Here is a 16,311-nt window from a genome sequence, read left to right on the forward strand (position 1 = left end):
TCCATCAAATCTGCATGGCGACACATTCAAATCTATCCATAAACAATGGATGGTTACATGGCCACAAAAGGGTTACTGGTATTGCATGCACAAATGCACTCTTCAGTAAACCCTCTCCCCCAGGTGTTGTGCTCCTCTGGGCAAATATCTATGACCCCTATGAGCAAGCAACGTGCATTGCATCCATCAAAATAGCCACACACTGCTATATAATCTCAAAAGCAATATAGTACCATGTACCCTTTGCAACCCTTTCATATTAGTGAGTGGGCGCCATGCCATGCAGGTAGTACAGCCATAATATGTGAAGAAGTGGCTGAAGAGCTACTCCACAAAAAATAGTTTTATCTGTCTTTCCTTTCTACAGATTTTTTCAGAGCGCCATTTTACCAGCTGCATTAACCGAGCAGCAGCAGCAGCAGAAAAATTTCATTCCATAGCTGATTAGTTCAGCAAACATTTTCTTACTTTTTAAAAATTGCTTTTCCACTTTGTTGGCATTTTCATAAAAACGTCTTATGATAAAGTGGTATATACCTATAACTTTGATCATCACCGCGTATGTGAGAAGTGCCGAAACCTAAACAAGAAAGGTCATCACAATTCACTTAACAAGTGAGATCAGTACTTGCCGCTGTGTGAACTCCAAGCAGAGGCTTGTTTCCTTGGGGTACACAACATTGCAAGCAAAGTACACCGAAACATGACATTGAAGCCTGGCATGGGTTGGTTGCGTGGATCACTGGCAGGGTGTCAATGCATATGGTGAAGCTCTTTGCAGTAAGGAAGCTGCCTCCTGCACAAAACAAGTTTTAAATCAGGAATGCTCGCCCGAGTGCAGTACCACAGGGAATTATACCTTTTGCAATGATGAAAGAAGAACATGGCATGTCGATGTCGTCATCACTGGCAGATTCCTGGCATAAGAGGGAGTTAAATGCGTATAAGAATTGTCTACTTAAGTAGCACCATGTGAAAGCTGCAACTATAAACCAATTACAAATAAGCATGCAGCAGAGCATGAGCATAAATAAGTCATTTCTGTGCTTGTCCAGACTCTTATTTTTCCCAACAATGCGTGGTGAAATGCTTTGGATTGTATATAAATAAGTGCCAACCACATCTAAAGGCCTTAAAAATCAGAAGAGACATTTACACGTGCTAGATTGTCTACAATACACAAACAGTGCATCATTTTAGTCAAATACAGCACCACAACAAAGTGTAAAAGCCTGTGAAGAGCAAAACATGCCCTCCATAGGGTGGTGTCGAGAGACTGTACTAGCACTGCAGTTAATCCGGCTGACCGGTAGTGATTAACCTTGCACCTGCCAGCCTCCTCAAATGTCACACTACTAGGTCACAGGAGATTATTTAACATAAGTAGAGTGCAGCTTGCGTATTATCTCAAGCAAGTGAGCAAACTGTTTGTAAATGGCTATGTTTTCAGTAGCATAGTACGAGGTACTAAGGTGCGCAGTCTTCGTGACCGGCGCAGAGCTGCGGAAAGGTCGAGCTCGCGTAGTGAATGCTGAATGGTGTACTGTTATCTCGAGGCACCCATTTAGCGAGTACACGAAATATTTGCTAAAGAAGCACCAGAAAAACGCAAGCAGCAGAAATCGTATTCAACAGCGACAGAGCCCAAGCAGACGCGCGCAGCACGGTTGTGGGCGGGCGGATGAATGGATGGTAGGGGCTTAACCCTTCGTATCAGGCGGTGGCTTGCGCCTCCTAGCCTAGGATTCCACCCCCCCCCCCCTTTGAAAGCGAAAGCTTTACTACTTGCACTTTCAGCCTTTGCCGTGGCGCGGCGGTGCCACCACCAGCGCCTAACACCTGCGCTCTCCGCTAGGAGCGCAACAGGTGCTTTGTAACGTCACGCCGAAGAGAAGGGTGACCGAAGGGTGAGGAGCGCGATTGTGGCGTTACGCTGAAGAAATTTAGGCTCGACTCCCGTCGCTAGAAAGCAGTAGCTGTGCCAACCACCAGCGCCTTTACATTGCTTCGCGGCGATGCCGCCTACCACTAGGGAAGCTCGTCGTAATGCGCGTAAAAGAGAGCGGCGAGCTACAGAGACAGAGGAAGAGCGTGAAACAAGACTCGCTAAGCGACGTGCCCAGTATGCGGCTCGGCGAGAACGTGCGAGCTCTTCTGTGAATGATTGGACTGATTCGCTCAGCGTTGTCGACAGTGAAGATGGAGCCAGCTGTAGTCTTAGCAGTGACGAACGTTGGAACTTGACTAAACGACTGCGACGCGCCCATGAAACCCAGGAACACAAGCACCACAACAGCACGACTAGCATGTGAGCGAGGGCGTAGCCATGGGTATTGCTTTCGCGATTTCCCGGCTTAACCAAGTTGAGCCACAGCCATTTTATAATCTGTATTTTAATCTGGGTAATTTGACCATTTTTCATAAATTTACTCCTCCCTTGACCTCTTGCACGGGCTGGCCGAAGCGATGGCGATTGCCATTGGAGGATCCAGACTGAGCTCGCGTATAGAAGGCGCTAAAAAATTTCGAATGTCGACTCGAATGACATCAGTGCCGTTGATAAACTTCCCTGTGGCAGCGCAAGTTCAGCACTTGAAACGCCCGTAGAGAAACTTTTCAGACTGCATTGACCCGTGCAACACTATTTTGGCCCAAAAATAAAATCAGTGTTAAATCTTACAAAATAAACATAGTTACTGTATTACTTGCACCTGCATGATTAAACGTCAATAAAATTAAAAGGTACAACGTACACTTATGACCCTTTCTTAGACGAGAAACGAATTTGAAAATCCCGCGCTCTTTTACGTACTCCTCCGCTAACCAATCGCGTACTTCAATGGCCCAAAATTTCCCGCGCTCACTCACTCGGTCCTTTCAGGTGTGCCCATCTGCAGACAAAGCAGAATTTGTGCACACATCATATTCCTGCAAACTATAGCGCTCTTCCGTTTTTCTCGCATGTGCTCGTCTTTCCTCCTCGCGCTGTGCACCTTTTGTGAGCCACAGTAAAGCAGCAGTGACGCATCGGCGCTAAAGCGGCTGTGGTGGACACGCTATTCAAAATAATAGCATTCGCTCTCCACGCAAACGCAGGCTTGCTCTTGATTCTCTGCAATTGCATTAGGATGCTCACAACTAGCAGGGGAGACTGCTAGTCTTGAGATCTGTAGTGGTAACTAAAGCTATCCGTCCACTCAAGATTTTCCAAGCTCTCCCGGCGATTTATCTTCACTGCCCGTTTCAATAGCAGTACAAGCCCGCAACAATACTCCCAGAAGACGACAAAAAGCGTATCGTTCATGCCGGTAAAAATGTGCACCTCTCACCTTGTGTGCGAACCGTCTGATCGGCGAAAATCACGGACACAGCACGCCGGTATTATCCTAGCTCACCGCGCACCACGTCCATGCCGTCAATTGAAGAATGCAGGACCGCAGCCAATAGGACTGCTTCTCATTCTGCGCGCTTATATTGCGCGTAGAAACTTTTGGGCGCTTAAACTATGTAAAGTGATTGATGAAAGGTGGCAAAGGTTTTTCGGATCACTTTTTTTTTGTGCAACGACGGTGCTCACGTCACCAACGTTAGGTGAAATGGGGGTGTTGTGGCTCCAAAAACAGAAAATTACTTTCTTTTCCGTGAACGTTTTTTGTTAAGGGCGCAAAACAGATATTCTCTGTATGATAACAGAAAATTTCCGTAAAAATGCTTGTCCTTTCACACACATTTCTTACAGTATAGAGTGAATGTACTGGCGCCCATCTGGTCCTATCAAAGTTTCATTTCATTTCATTTCATTTTAATACCTTAAAGACCCACTCGGGGTATTACATAAGGGGTAGGTACAAACAGTCAAATGAACAAGTGTTATGTTGAAAAATGGTTGGTAACAGCTTCAGAGAATGTGGATGGGCATGAGATGGTAGCGATGTCATTGGAGAGGTCGTTCCAGTGTACAGAAACACGGTGAAAAGTACGGGCGCGGGGGCGAAACACTTCGAAAGGATGACGAATGTGGTGGGATATGCCGGCTGGTGGGGCAATGTAGGGAGCGCAGCGCTGCGAACTATGAAAAAATTTATGGTATAGGCAAAGGCTAGAAATACGACGACGAAGTGGAAGGGGCGCTAAACTGGAATCCGCTTTTAAAGATGTTACACTGATATCGTACGAATAGGAGGAATGAATGAATCTGGCTGCTCTGTTTTGAAGTGACTCGAGCGCATTGATAAGGTGAATTTGATGAGGGTTCCAAACTGGCGATGCGTAATCTAACTTTGACCTGACAAGAGATTTATATGATAGTAATTTTACCTATTGTGGGGCGTGGCGAAGATGACGTCGTAAGAATCCGAGAGTTTTATTAGCCGAGGAAATGATGTTAGTAACGTGTGTAGCCCATGATAAGTTGTTACACTGCGTGACGCCTAGGTATTTGTATGATGAAACGGACTGCAGGTGAACGTTAGCGACTACATATGGGAAATCAAGCGGGTTACGGCGGCGGTGGAAGGACAAACGTTTACATTTGTGAGGGTTCAGTTCCATTAGTCAACGGTCGCACCATTCCTGTATGTGGTTTAGATCATCTTGAAGGTATGTTGGGTCGGAGGCGTTAGTAACTGTGCGATAAACAGCGCAGTCGTCAGCAAACGTGCGAATATTAGAGCACACATTGGTCGGTAAGTCATTAATATAAATTAGGAATAGAAGCGGGCCTAGTACAGAACCTTGAGGGACTCCTGATGTTACTGGTAGCGGATTGGAATTTTGATTGTTAACAACGACAAACTGTGAGCGATTAGTCAGGAATTCTTCCATCCATTTTACTATGTCGGGGGGCAAGTTCAAACGGGAAAGTTTTAGGATTAAGCGTTTATGAGGTACCTTGTCAAATGCTTTTGCAAAATCCAGGAAAATGGCGTCGGTCTGTAGGTTAGAATCGAGATTAGCATGTAAATCATGAATGAATAGGGCTAGCTGCGTTTCACAAGAAAAACCTTTCCGAAAGCCGTGTTGAGACTAATGGAAAAAATTGTTCGAGTCGAGGAAGTTTATGATATGAGTATAGATGACGTGTGCCATTAGATTGCAGGGTACGCTAGTAAGGGAAATGGGTCGGTAATTTAACGGCGAATCTTTGTTACCTGATTTGTAGACTGGAACGACATTTCCAGTTTTCCAATCGTCCGATAGTTGTCCTGGTGAGAGTGACTGGTTAAAAAGTAAGCATAAGAACTCGGCACAAATATCACTAGTGTTCTTTAGAAGTTTCGAGTTAATATTGTCTACACCAGATGAAGATGAGATTTTCATGTTTCTAATTCAGGACGCAATACCCAGTGAGGAAAATGCGAATGCCGGCATAGCATGCTCAAAGAGTAAATTAGATGTCTGAAGTTGTGTTTCGGTTTCATTAGTAAAGACGGATGAGAACGCTGCGTTGAATAAAGTAGCGCACTCAGAGTCGGTCATAGCCGCGCCTGATTCGTCTTTGAGGGTAATCGCGTGTTCATTATGAGGGTTAACGGCTTGCCAGAACTTCTTGGGGTTATCGCTGAGCATATTAGGAAGGTCTTGATGAACAAAGTTGTGCTTGGCGTCATGAATAGCAGTTTGATACGATTTTTCCACAGCGTGGTACATTGCCCATGCGCTTTGCGTTACATGGGCTCTTGCCGAGCGGAACACGCGCTTCTTTTTATTTTCCAACCTTTTAAGACTTTTAGTAAACCATGGTTTGTGTGGATTAGTGTGGAAAGTTATTTGCGGAATGAATGCATTGACTAGGGCATCAAGTTTATTCTTAAATGCTAGCCAGTTCTCATGAATACTTCGTGAATGAAAACTTGAGGAAAAACTTACGAAAAACGCTGTCAGTTCGGCATTCATTATATCATAATTACCTTTGTTGTAAAGGCGGATTGTTTTATTGTATTTTGGGCGCCTAATTGCTTTGAGGTCGATGTTGACATGCAATAACTCACGCAAGTGGGTTCTCGTCTGCTTTGAGAGGTTTGCAGGTTTAGAACTGGTCTGACCGATGGCTCGTTACTTATGGTATAGCAATGAACAATCTTCGAAAATTGAACATTGGTTAGAAGGAAAGCAAATAGCGCAGTAACTGTCTCACGTACCTCGGTGGACACCCAAGCCGCGCCGTAAGGGATCGGGCAAAGGCGGAAGTGAAAGAAGAAAGGAAAAGAGAGTTACGTCTTCGAGGGCTCCGGATTAATTTGACCCCTTGGAGATCATTAATGGAGAATTTTTCTTTTGTACACTTTTTGCTTGATTCGAAACCATATAAGTCCAGATTTATTTTCAATTCGTAAGCGTCTTACAGAGGTTGCAAAGAGCACACCGTATCTCAAATAACCACGGGACCATACGCGCCCTTCGTTTCCAACGTATTGATTTAATTTTTTTCTCAGCTGCCTGAACGATGATTTACAACCCCCGTGTCTCTCGCTCCCTTCGTCGCGGGAGGCTGACAGCGTGAGTTCGGGGTTCGTACCGCAACACTTGGTACTCCCATTCCCGCACAGTCGATGGCTGGCGGCAGCGGCGCGGACTGTCGCGACACGTACGGGGCCTCCACCTCACCTCCCTGCGACCGCGCCATGCTGGGTGTGCCGGCCGATGCGAACAATGCGGCCGGAAGAGACACGGCGGCTGCTTAGGGAGGGTAAGGTGTGCGCGATGCCACCGAAAGCAGCTACCGGGGAGGATAGGAAAGGAAAGCAGCGGCCGGAGAGGCAGGAAGGGACTATGAGGACTAAATGCGGAACTAAATTTACGTGGGAGAGAGAGAGAGAATAAACTGTTATCTCCAACGGATAAGCTGATCTACCCAGCACCCCACACGCAAGTCAGGGGGCGGGTGCTGTCACCTCAGATGCGGGCTGGACGGTTTTGGTTCCCAGCAGCCTCTTCAGCCAGTTGGTGAAGCCGGAGTAGAAGCTCAGGGTCCCAGCGGCGCAGCAGGGTCTCCCAGGTGTCTCTACTGTCTATATTGTTTGTCCCCCAAGGAGAGAACGCGCATTGCTGTATTATGATGTGGAGGGTCCCTCTCGGGCCACAAATATTACATTTATCACTGCTGGCCTCAGGGAACATGTGGTTCACAATAACCGGTTTCTGATACGTATAAGTTTCCAGTCGCCTCCACGTGGCTGCTTGTCTGTTGTCTAATATCGGGTCTCGCGGCGGTACCAGTCTATGCTCCAATCTATAATGCTTCATGATCTCCCCATATTTTACCATGCGCTCCCAGCTCCGTCGGTCATCGATGGGCCCTGTAGCCGCTCGGCGGCAGAGATCTCATGCCAGCTCGTGGGCCGCCTCGTTGCCGGGGACAGCTTCGTACGCCGGAGTCCAAATTATTTAAATTTCCCTATCCAACTTTCTCTGGCCTAGGATTCTGGGCACTAAAGGTGAGATCCTTTCCTTGCTAAAATTTTTTATGGCAGATTTGCTCTCACTGCTGACAAACATCGCTTCCATTCCAACGAAAGCTAACGTGATAGCACTTTCCTCGGCAAATTGAATGCTTCACTTCACTTCACTTTATTACCTTAAAGGCCCCCAGGACTGGGGGTATTACACAAGGGGTGGGTTACATTGAAAAATCAGATTGAATAAACAAAGAAAAAACGTAAGATACAAATATTATTCGCTGTTAAAGGTAGAAGCTAAACAGTTCGCAAATGTTGATGGGCAGGTGATTGCGGCGATGTTGTGTGGAAGGCTGTTCCGGTCCTTGGCTGAGCGTGGAAAGAATGACGATGCAAATGTAGTTGTACGCGTACATGGCCGGGCTACTTGAAGGGGATGACCAATGCGGCGGGAAATGCGTGCCGGCGGATTGATGTAGGGAGGACGACGAAGTGAGCTGAAATAAAATTTGTGAAACAAGCACATACTAGTAATACGACGCCTACAAGCCAGGGATGTTAAACCTGCCTCTGCTTTTAGTGCTGATATACTGACATTATATGAATAGCACGAATGTATGAATCTTGTGGCCCGATTTTGTACTAATTCTACGGAATTTATTAGATAATTTTGGTTATATTACATAATTTTGGTTAAGGCTCCAAATAGCAGAGGCATATTCTAATTTAGAACGGACAAGTGATTTGTAGGCAAGTAATTTTAGGTTTTGTGGCGCATGACGTAGATGTCGTTTTAAGAATCCAAGGCTTCTGTTAGCGGATGATATGATTTTAGTGACATGCGCGTTCCAGGTAAGATCATTGGACAATGTTACCCGAGGTATTTGAAACTCTGAGCTAATTCTACCGTGACGTGTGAGATTTTAAAGGGGAAGAGGACAGGATTACGCTTTCGGTGAAATGACACGAGTTTGCATTTACTGGGGTTTAGTTCCATGAGCCAGTTGTTACACCAGTCCTGTACGCTGATTAAGTCAGTTTGGAGGGCGAACTGATCAGAGGCGTTGTTGATAGTGCGATAGATGACACAGTCATCGGCAAAAATACGGACGTTACAAGAGACATGCGTTGGAAGGTTATTAATGTATATTAAAAATAATAGCAGACCAAAGACTGATCCTCGCGGGTCACCTGATGTTACCGGAACAGAGCTAGAGGCTTGATTATTAACGTTAACAAACTGGGTGCGGTTAGCCAGGAATTCGCTTATCCACTGTAATATGTTAGGATGAAGGTTTAACCAGGAGAGTTTTAGTAGTAAGCGTTTGTGGGGCACTTTTTCAAATGCATTCGCGAAGTCCAGGAATATTGTGTCAGTTTGTAGGTTACAGTCAAGGTTCACATGCAGGTCATGAATGAAAATAGCCAACTGTGTATCGCACTTAGGTTCTTACGGAAGCCGTGTTGAGCAGGATGAAACAAATTTATAGAGTGAAGAAAGTTCATTACATGAGGATAAATGACATGGTCCATGATTTTGCATGGCACACCCTTTAAAGAGATTGGACGGTAATTAAGGGGTGATTCTTTGTTACCTGATTTGAAGACCGGAAGAACCTTCCCCACCTTCCAATCACTGGGTATGCTACCTGTGGAAAGAGATTGTGCAAACAGTTTTGACAGATACGCTGTGGAAGTATGGCAAGTATTTTTTAGGAACTTGGGGGTGATATCATCAGCACACGCAGAAGATGACATCTTGATATTTTCCATGATAGATATAATGCCGTGTATAGAAAAGATGATTGAAGGCATATGCGAACTCAGGTTGTCAGTTACGTGCAAAGTGGCATATCAGTTTCATGTGTGAAAACATGAAAAAGCGGCGTTAAAAATATTAGCACATTCAATACCACTGGTCATCTCGCCAAGTGGGTTAGCAAGTGTGATGACCGGCGCCTGTTCAGGGTTTAATACTTTCCAGAATTTCCTCGGGTTATTTGTTAGGATCTTGGGGAGGTCAGTTTGGAAAAATGTGCGCTTGGCATCACGAATGGACTGCAGGTATGTTGACTCGGCTGCGTAATATTTGTTCCATGCGCATGCATTCGGGTTGCGTTTAGCTGCACGGAAAAATCTCTTCTTTTTGTTTCGCTTTTTGTTATGTTTCGCCTGCGCAGTGGCAGCTGTCGAGGAATTGCCCCGGCGGCTGACAACCATTGTCACCGTGAAACCGACACCACCTCCCGCCACGTCTGCATAGGCCACCTCATGTTACATTCCGGGTGCATGTTTTTTGGCGGTGCGGGGGGGGGGGGGGGAAGGGGAGGGGAACTAAACTCAATATGCATATACTAGTCAATGTGCATTTGTGTAATAATCTCGTCGAATCGCCGACACGACACTCAGTTTGTTCCGCGACGCTTCTGGATCTTTTCATTTCAAATGTCGAAGCAAGCCGCCTGCGATCGGGTGTAATTATGTTTTCGCCTAGCGACCATCTGCCCATCTTCTTGTCCGTTGTTCACACCGTACGCACCGTTCAAGTTGTACGCCGGTACCAGTTTAATCACTTTCTTTTCCTTTAACCATCAGACCCTGCTGGACGGCAGCCTCATTACGCTCTTTGTCAGCTTCGCGTGATGCTCCAGCCTTCTGATAGTCTCGCCATTATGTCCGTGTGACTGGAGATTTAGTCCCAAAATTCTTATTTGCTCGACTATTGGTACCTCCTAATCCGCCAGTGTAAGTTTGATCTCCAACGGTGGCTAGCAACTTAAGTACTTCGGATTATATATAAATAACTTTTGACTTCTGCAGCGAGCACGCTAGGCCTCCCTCGGCCGCGTACTCGACTATGATATCGGTGGCGGCCTGGAGCAGGTTTTCGACGCCCAAATCACTACCCCGGTTGACCCAAAGGGGGTGATATCATCCGCCTATATACTAAATTTTGATCCCTCGAGCTTTGCCAATTGGTCGGGGAGCTCTGTCATAGCCGCGCATAAGAGTAGGGGAGACAGCACCGATCCCAGGGGCGTACCCTAATTAGCTCAATTGCGGGGGATTCCAGCGTTTGGAACTTCATGCAGGCAGTTCTGCCCGCCAGGAAATCCCTAATATCTTTAGACTTTGAGTCTATTATGTCATGTTTGATTTGGAGCGTGACATTCTAAGTACGTAAGTGAGGTCGGCACCCGACCTTCTCGTGCGGCCACAAATTGTCCTGCTCCATGAAGCTCATCAGTCTGGTCTGGACGACGTGCTCCATCAATTTCTGAACGCATGAAGTTAAGGAAATTGGTCACAAATTTGCCACTTGACGAGGCTTCCCTGGTTTCGGTATTAAAACAATGTTTGCCGTCTTCCACTATTGTGGGAGCTCGCCCATTTTGCCAACATTCCTGTATGTACTCCGTTAGATAACTAATGTGTCATCGTCTAGGTTCTTGTCAAATTTGTTCGTTACCCCGTCAGGGCCAGCAGCCGACCTTGTTTTAAGTCTTACAATCTCTGCGCTTACTTCCCCTTCTGTGAAGGGGGCGTCCAGCGCCTCGTTAGGCGTTACACTGCAGTCAGGAAGTGGAGTTCGCGACGTTTTCCCCACGTACGTCTCAGTTAATTTGTTCATGAATTCATCGTCGTCAACTTCGAATGCGTGCCTAGCTTTGGCCATTCTGATGCCGGATTGCGTCTTCGAATTTTCAGAGTTCAGCAAGTGCCAGAGGAACTTCCACGTCTTGGAGAGGTTCTTGCTCCCCTCTATTTCGTCACACTTGTCCCCATTTTTTGCGCAGAATTTGAAAGTATAATCTTCGATTCCGTAATTGTATCTCGTAATTCTCTTTCTGAGGTTGCGGTTCCATTTCTGCTTTTTGAGACGACGCAGTATTCTTTGCTTAGTTTCCCGCATACAGAGAAGGCTTTCCCTAATCTCCGGGGAGTTACGCCCTTCTAGCGTTTTCGTCGCCTGTCTAAAGTTTCTGCTGGGCTCCAGTTCCCGAGCCCTCCTGATATCTCTATAGTGATCCCACTCAACGACGGCTGTCGCGCTAGCCCTGCGTGTTTCAAGGCCTGCTTTCAATATGGAAACAATTATGTAGTGGTCGCCGCCAAAACATTGTTCCGAATTATGTCATGCTAAACCTTTTACGTTTCTCGAGAATGTCAGATCTGGAGATCAATCCTTACTCACGCTTTTGCCCACCCTCGTTGGACTCTCGGGGTCCGTGTGCATGGTGAGCCCTAGGTCATGCGTATGCTCCCACAGCTGTCGGCCGTTTGGGCACTGGTACGGGTACCCCATTCCTGTTGATGTGCATTAAAGTCCCCCACTGTCAACAGTGCTTGAAATTTTCGTGAGCCTTGCGCAGGAGAGCCGTGAAGGTGAAATTTCTTTGCTTAGGTGAGCTGTATAAATTTAATATGAATAGACTAGATCCCTGTTTTCTGGATAAAATTTCGACAAACACGTTCTCGATCTCTCTAGGCTCGAGATAGTGTCCAATAGCTGCGATATTTATTTTCACGAGTGCTGCGTGTGAGGATTTCTACCCCCTGCCACTATGAAATGCCGGATAGTCTGGCAATTTGGCGGGGACCTCAGTTTCCTGGACTGCAATCGCCAATGGTGTGTCATCTAATAGTAGAAGGTACTGTTACAGAATCGGCCGCTTGCGCCTGAAGCCGCTATAGTTCCTTTGCCAGATCTAATTTTCATTTATGCGCCTAGCCTTTTTACAGTTGCGAGACGACCTGCTCCATACTCTGTTGCCGCCCGTTTATGGCGGTCATCATCATCACCAGCCTGACTACACCCACTGCAGGGCAAAGGCCTCTCCCATGTCTCTCCAATTAACCCTGTCCTTTGTCAGTTGCCGCCACTGTATCCCCGTAAACTTCTTAATCTCATCCGCCCGCCTAACTTTCTACCGTCCCCTCCTACGTTTGTTTTCTCTTGGAAGCCACTCCGTTACCCTTAAGGACCAGCGGTTATCCTGCCTTCGCAATACAAGCCCTGCCCAAGCCCATATCTTCCTCTTGATTTCAACTAAGATTGCATTAACCCGCGTTTGTTTCCTCGCCCACTTCGCCCTCTTCCGATCTCTTAACAGTACACCTATCATTTTCCTTTCCATAGCTCGCTGCGTTGTTCTTAACTTAAGCTGAACCCTCTTTGTTAGCCTCCACGTTTCTGCGCCATAGGTGAGTACCGGTAGGATACAGCTGTTGTATACTTTTCTCTTCAGGGATATTGGTAAGCTATCATTCATGATCTGAGAGAACCTGCCATATGCGCTCCACCCCATTCTTATTCTTCTAGTTATTTCCCTCTCATGATCCAGATCTTCGGTCACTACCTGCCCTAAGTAGACATATTGTCTTACTACTTCCAGCACCTCGCTACCAATTGCGAACTGCTGTTCCCTTGCTAGGCTGTTGAACATTACTTTGGTTTTCTGCATGTTAATCCTTAGCCCCACCGTTCTGCTCTGCCTGTCTTGCTGATTGATCATGCTTTGCAGTTCTTGTCCTGAGTGGCTTAGCAAAGCAATGTCATCAGCGAATCGCAAATTACTCAGGTATTCTCCATTAACTCTTATCCCCAACTGTTCCCATTCCAGCCCCCGGAATACCTCCTGTGAGCAGGCAGTGAAGAGCATTGGCGACATCGTGTCTCCCTGCCTGATACCTTTCGGTATTGGAATTTTATTGCTGACTTTATGGAGAACTATAGTAGCTGTGCAATCGTTATAAATATCTTCCAATATTTTGACATAACACTCCTCCACACCCTGATTCCGCAATGCCTGCATTACAGCTGACGTTTCCACTGAGTCAAATGCTTTCTCGTAATCAATGAAGGCTATATATAAGGGTTGGTTATATTCTGCGCATTTCTCTATCACCTGATCGATAGTGTGAATGTGGTCTATTGTCAGGTATCCTTAACGAAAGCCTGCCTGATCAATTGGTTGACTGAAGTCCAAGGTTGTCCTGACTATTAGCGATTACTTTAGTAAACAGCTTGTAGGCAACGGACAATAAGCTGATGGGTCTGTAATTCTTCAAGTCCTTGACGTCTCCTTTCTTATGAATTAAGATAATGTTAGCGTTCTTCCAAGCTTCTGGTACTCTCGAGGTCACAAGGGATTGCATATACAGGGTGGCTAGTTTTTGTCATATCATTTATTAACCTTTGGCATTCGTCGGTCTGTTTCTTACCTTCCCCGAGGATGGCATGAATTTGGATGTTGATATGGTACATAAATTCTTGCAATTTGGCGTGTAACCTTTCCAAATTTTCTATCCTTTTCTCCATAGCCTGAAGAGGGTCGTTGTCGTGAAGTTTGCGTTTCACCAGTGGCGGGAGGGACGCCTCTGTGACCATCTTACCGTCTCCCTGAGGCTGTTGACATGCCGTTAGGGAGGTCGTTTGCCTGATGGGTTGTTGTGTAGGAGGGGTTGCCTGCTTCTGTGGTTTCTTTAAGCATTGGATTAATTTTATTTTCGGAGAGGAAGACAAAGTTCTAGTCGGTGGATACGTGTCGGCTTCTATCTTTATGTTTTTGCCTTGTTTTTCCTGTTTTCTCTCGTTTTGCGTGCGCGGGTGGGACAGCGCCCTCCGTGAGAACGATTGCCGAAGAGGCCCCTGCGGAGATATTCCCGTCAAGGTGGGCTGATTCTGATGTCAACAAACCCAGCCGGAACCCTAACGCGCAAGCTAGGCTTAGCTCGGCGCTGCCGAGCGAGGCCGCGCTACGAGCCTGCACGGATCATGCACCGCCGACAACAGCTACGCGAGAGCCCGCGGTGTTGCCACCTGATGCAGCCTCCACGTCTATGCTATCTTCAGCGGCTACGGACCTCCAGAATGCTTCATCTCCCTATGCAACGCCGCTGGCCTGAGCCATGGAATGCTCCACTGCCTCCGCGCCTGTGGCACTCCCTCAAGAAACAGTGTCCGTCACACCTGCTCAGTACACCCATCAAGGGCCGGCACCAGCGTCTAAATCCCTGCCGTCTTCACTGATGCCTCCCTTGAGTGAAGCCTCGCCTCCGCCTGCTGCTCACTCTTTCCGCGTCACCATCAAGCCCACACTGCGCTTTGATATGACTGCAATTCCTGCCCGGTATGTTCAGGCCACAATTGACCACGTTCTTGGCTCTTCGAACTACGGCGGATTTGTCATTGATCGCCCATCGGACACCATAACGGTAAACTTGCCATCCATGGCGGACGCCAAAGATAATGTGTGCAGTTACGCAAATCCCCCTGGACGATAGCAAGCATGTCCCGGTGCATTTATATTTTGTATCTAGCACTCACACCCTCCGTTGCATTTTTTATCATGCCGACAGCACAAGTCCTCCGGAGGAGGTGCGCGCAAACAACCACGGTAAAACTCACGTAGTACTGCAAGCACGGCCTATGGGGCGCCGGGGCTCATACCTGCTCGTTCTGGAAGGCCCTTTGACCCTGGCGGAGTGCCTTTCCTACTACTGTGCGATCATCACACCACAGCCCTTCCGACCACGCCGTATTTTTTGCTATCATTGCCACAAACAAGGCCATATGCAAAATACCTGTCCTAATCCTGCTGCTGTGGTCAATATGAATGAACCAACTGTTGTATGAATGAACTAACCACGCCATGGATAGCGCATCATCTATGGAGGTTTAGTGGAACTGGCGAGGCTTTGCTAATAAAGCCTCTGAGGTGAACATCCGCCTTCGCGATAGAAAGCTGGAGGCACAGGTGTTCCTGTTGCCAGAGCATAATTCACTTCCACGCATTTCAGAATTCTGCCCATACCATTCACCCTCTATCCCTGATCGCCGTTGCATCGCCTCCTCCCTAAGCCCCAGGTATATCTGCAATTTATATTCGCAGCTCAATTCCCCATACTCCGCTCTACCTTTCACGGTGTTGCAACACACGCAAAGAGATGGCCGCCCTTCTTGTTCAACCAACACACTCACCCCTTATTCTAGTTTCGTGTTATGACCGTCCTGGCTCCGCATCTCCCAATCTTGGATGGGTCCGTTTTCTGCATTCTACCAACCCGGGTATCCCTGCTCTAGATGGTGAAGACTTCCACGGCGCACACACTTCGTGCGGTAGACCATGAGATTCCTCAAGGGGTGCGCACATGCAAGGCAGCTTGTCAGATAATTCCTTTCTACTTTTAAACCACTCGAATACCTCTACCCTCCCACGAGGTGGCCCGTATTCACCTAACTTGACTTGGTGGTTAGATTCCGGTAACCCTCATTGGGATGTTGAATCAGATACTTGGGGTAGTAATCACTGCCTATTTTTATCTCCCTCACTCCTTCGCCTCTGCGAGAAATACGCCGTAGAGTATACATGACATCATGGGACTCTGTACTCGCTGGCAATCGTTTATCTACTTTTAACCTGTCTTCAGCACTGTTTACTCTCCCTGCTGTTGTCGCAACTCATACTAGTACCACTGCTGGAAATGAAGGCGAACCAAACCCGGATATACACCTCCTGAATATGTGGGCTCTTCGTCGCCAGGCCGATCATTATGCTTCTCGGGCGTCCCTCATAGCCTGAGTCGCTTTGGGACGTTAAAATAACCCCAATAAATTATTATGTTTCTCGCCACGTCGAGGGCCTCTCGGCTCTTCCCTCTCTTCACCGAGCTACCGCACGTGCGCGGCGTTATGCAAAGCGACTAGGCAGGCAACGGTGGGCTGCATGGTGTGCCCGCCTGTCCTCAACGCAGGGCGATCGACATCTTTGGAGAGTGTTTCACGCCATGGAGCGCCCTTCTCATGTTGCAGATTACACACAAAGCTTTCGCAGGATACATTTGCGCAACAAGCGGACCGTCAGTTTTTTTTCGACACCATGACTGCACCCCTACATCTACTCCTGCGTTA

The sequence above is a fragment of the Amblyomma mixtum genome, chromosome 2 (genome assembly GCF_055824585.1).
Source record: "Amblyomma mixtum isolate Tamu chromosome 2, ASM5582458v1, whole genome shotgun sequence".
Lineage (NCBI taxonomy): Eukaryota > Metazoa > Arthropoda > Arachnida > Ixodida > Ixodidae > Amblyomma > Amblyomma mixtum.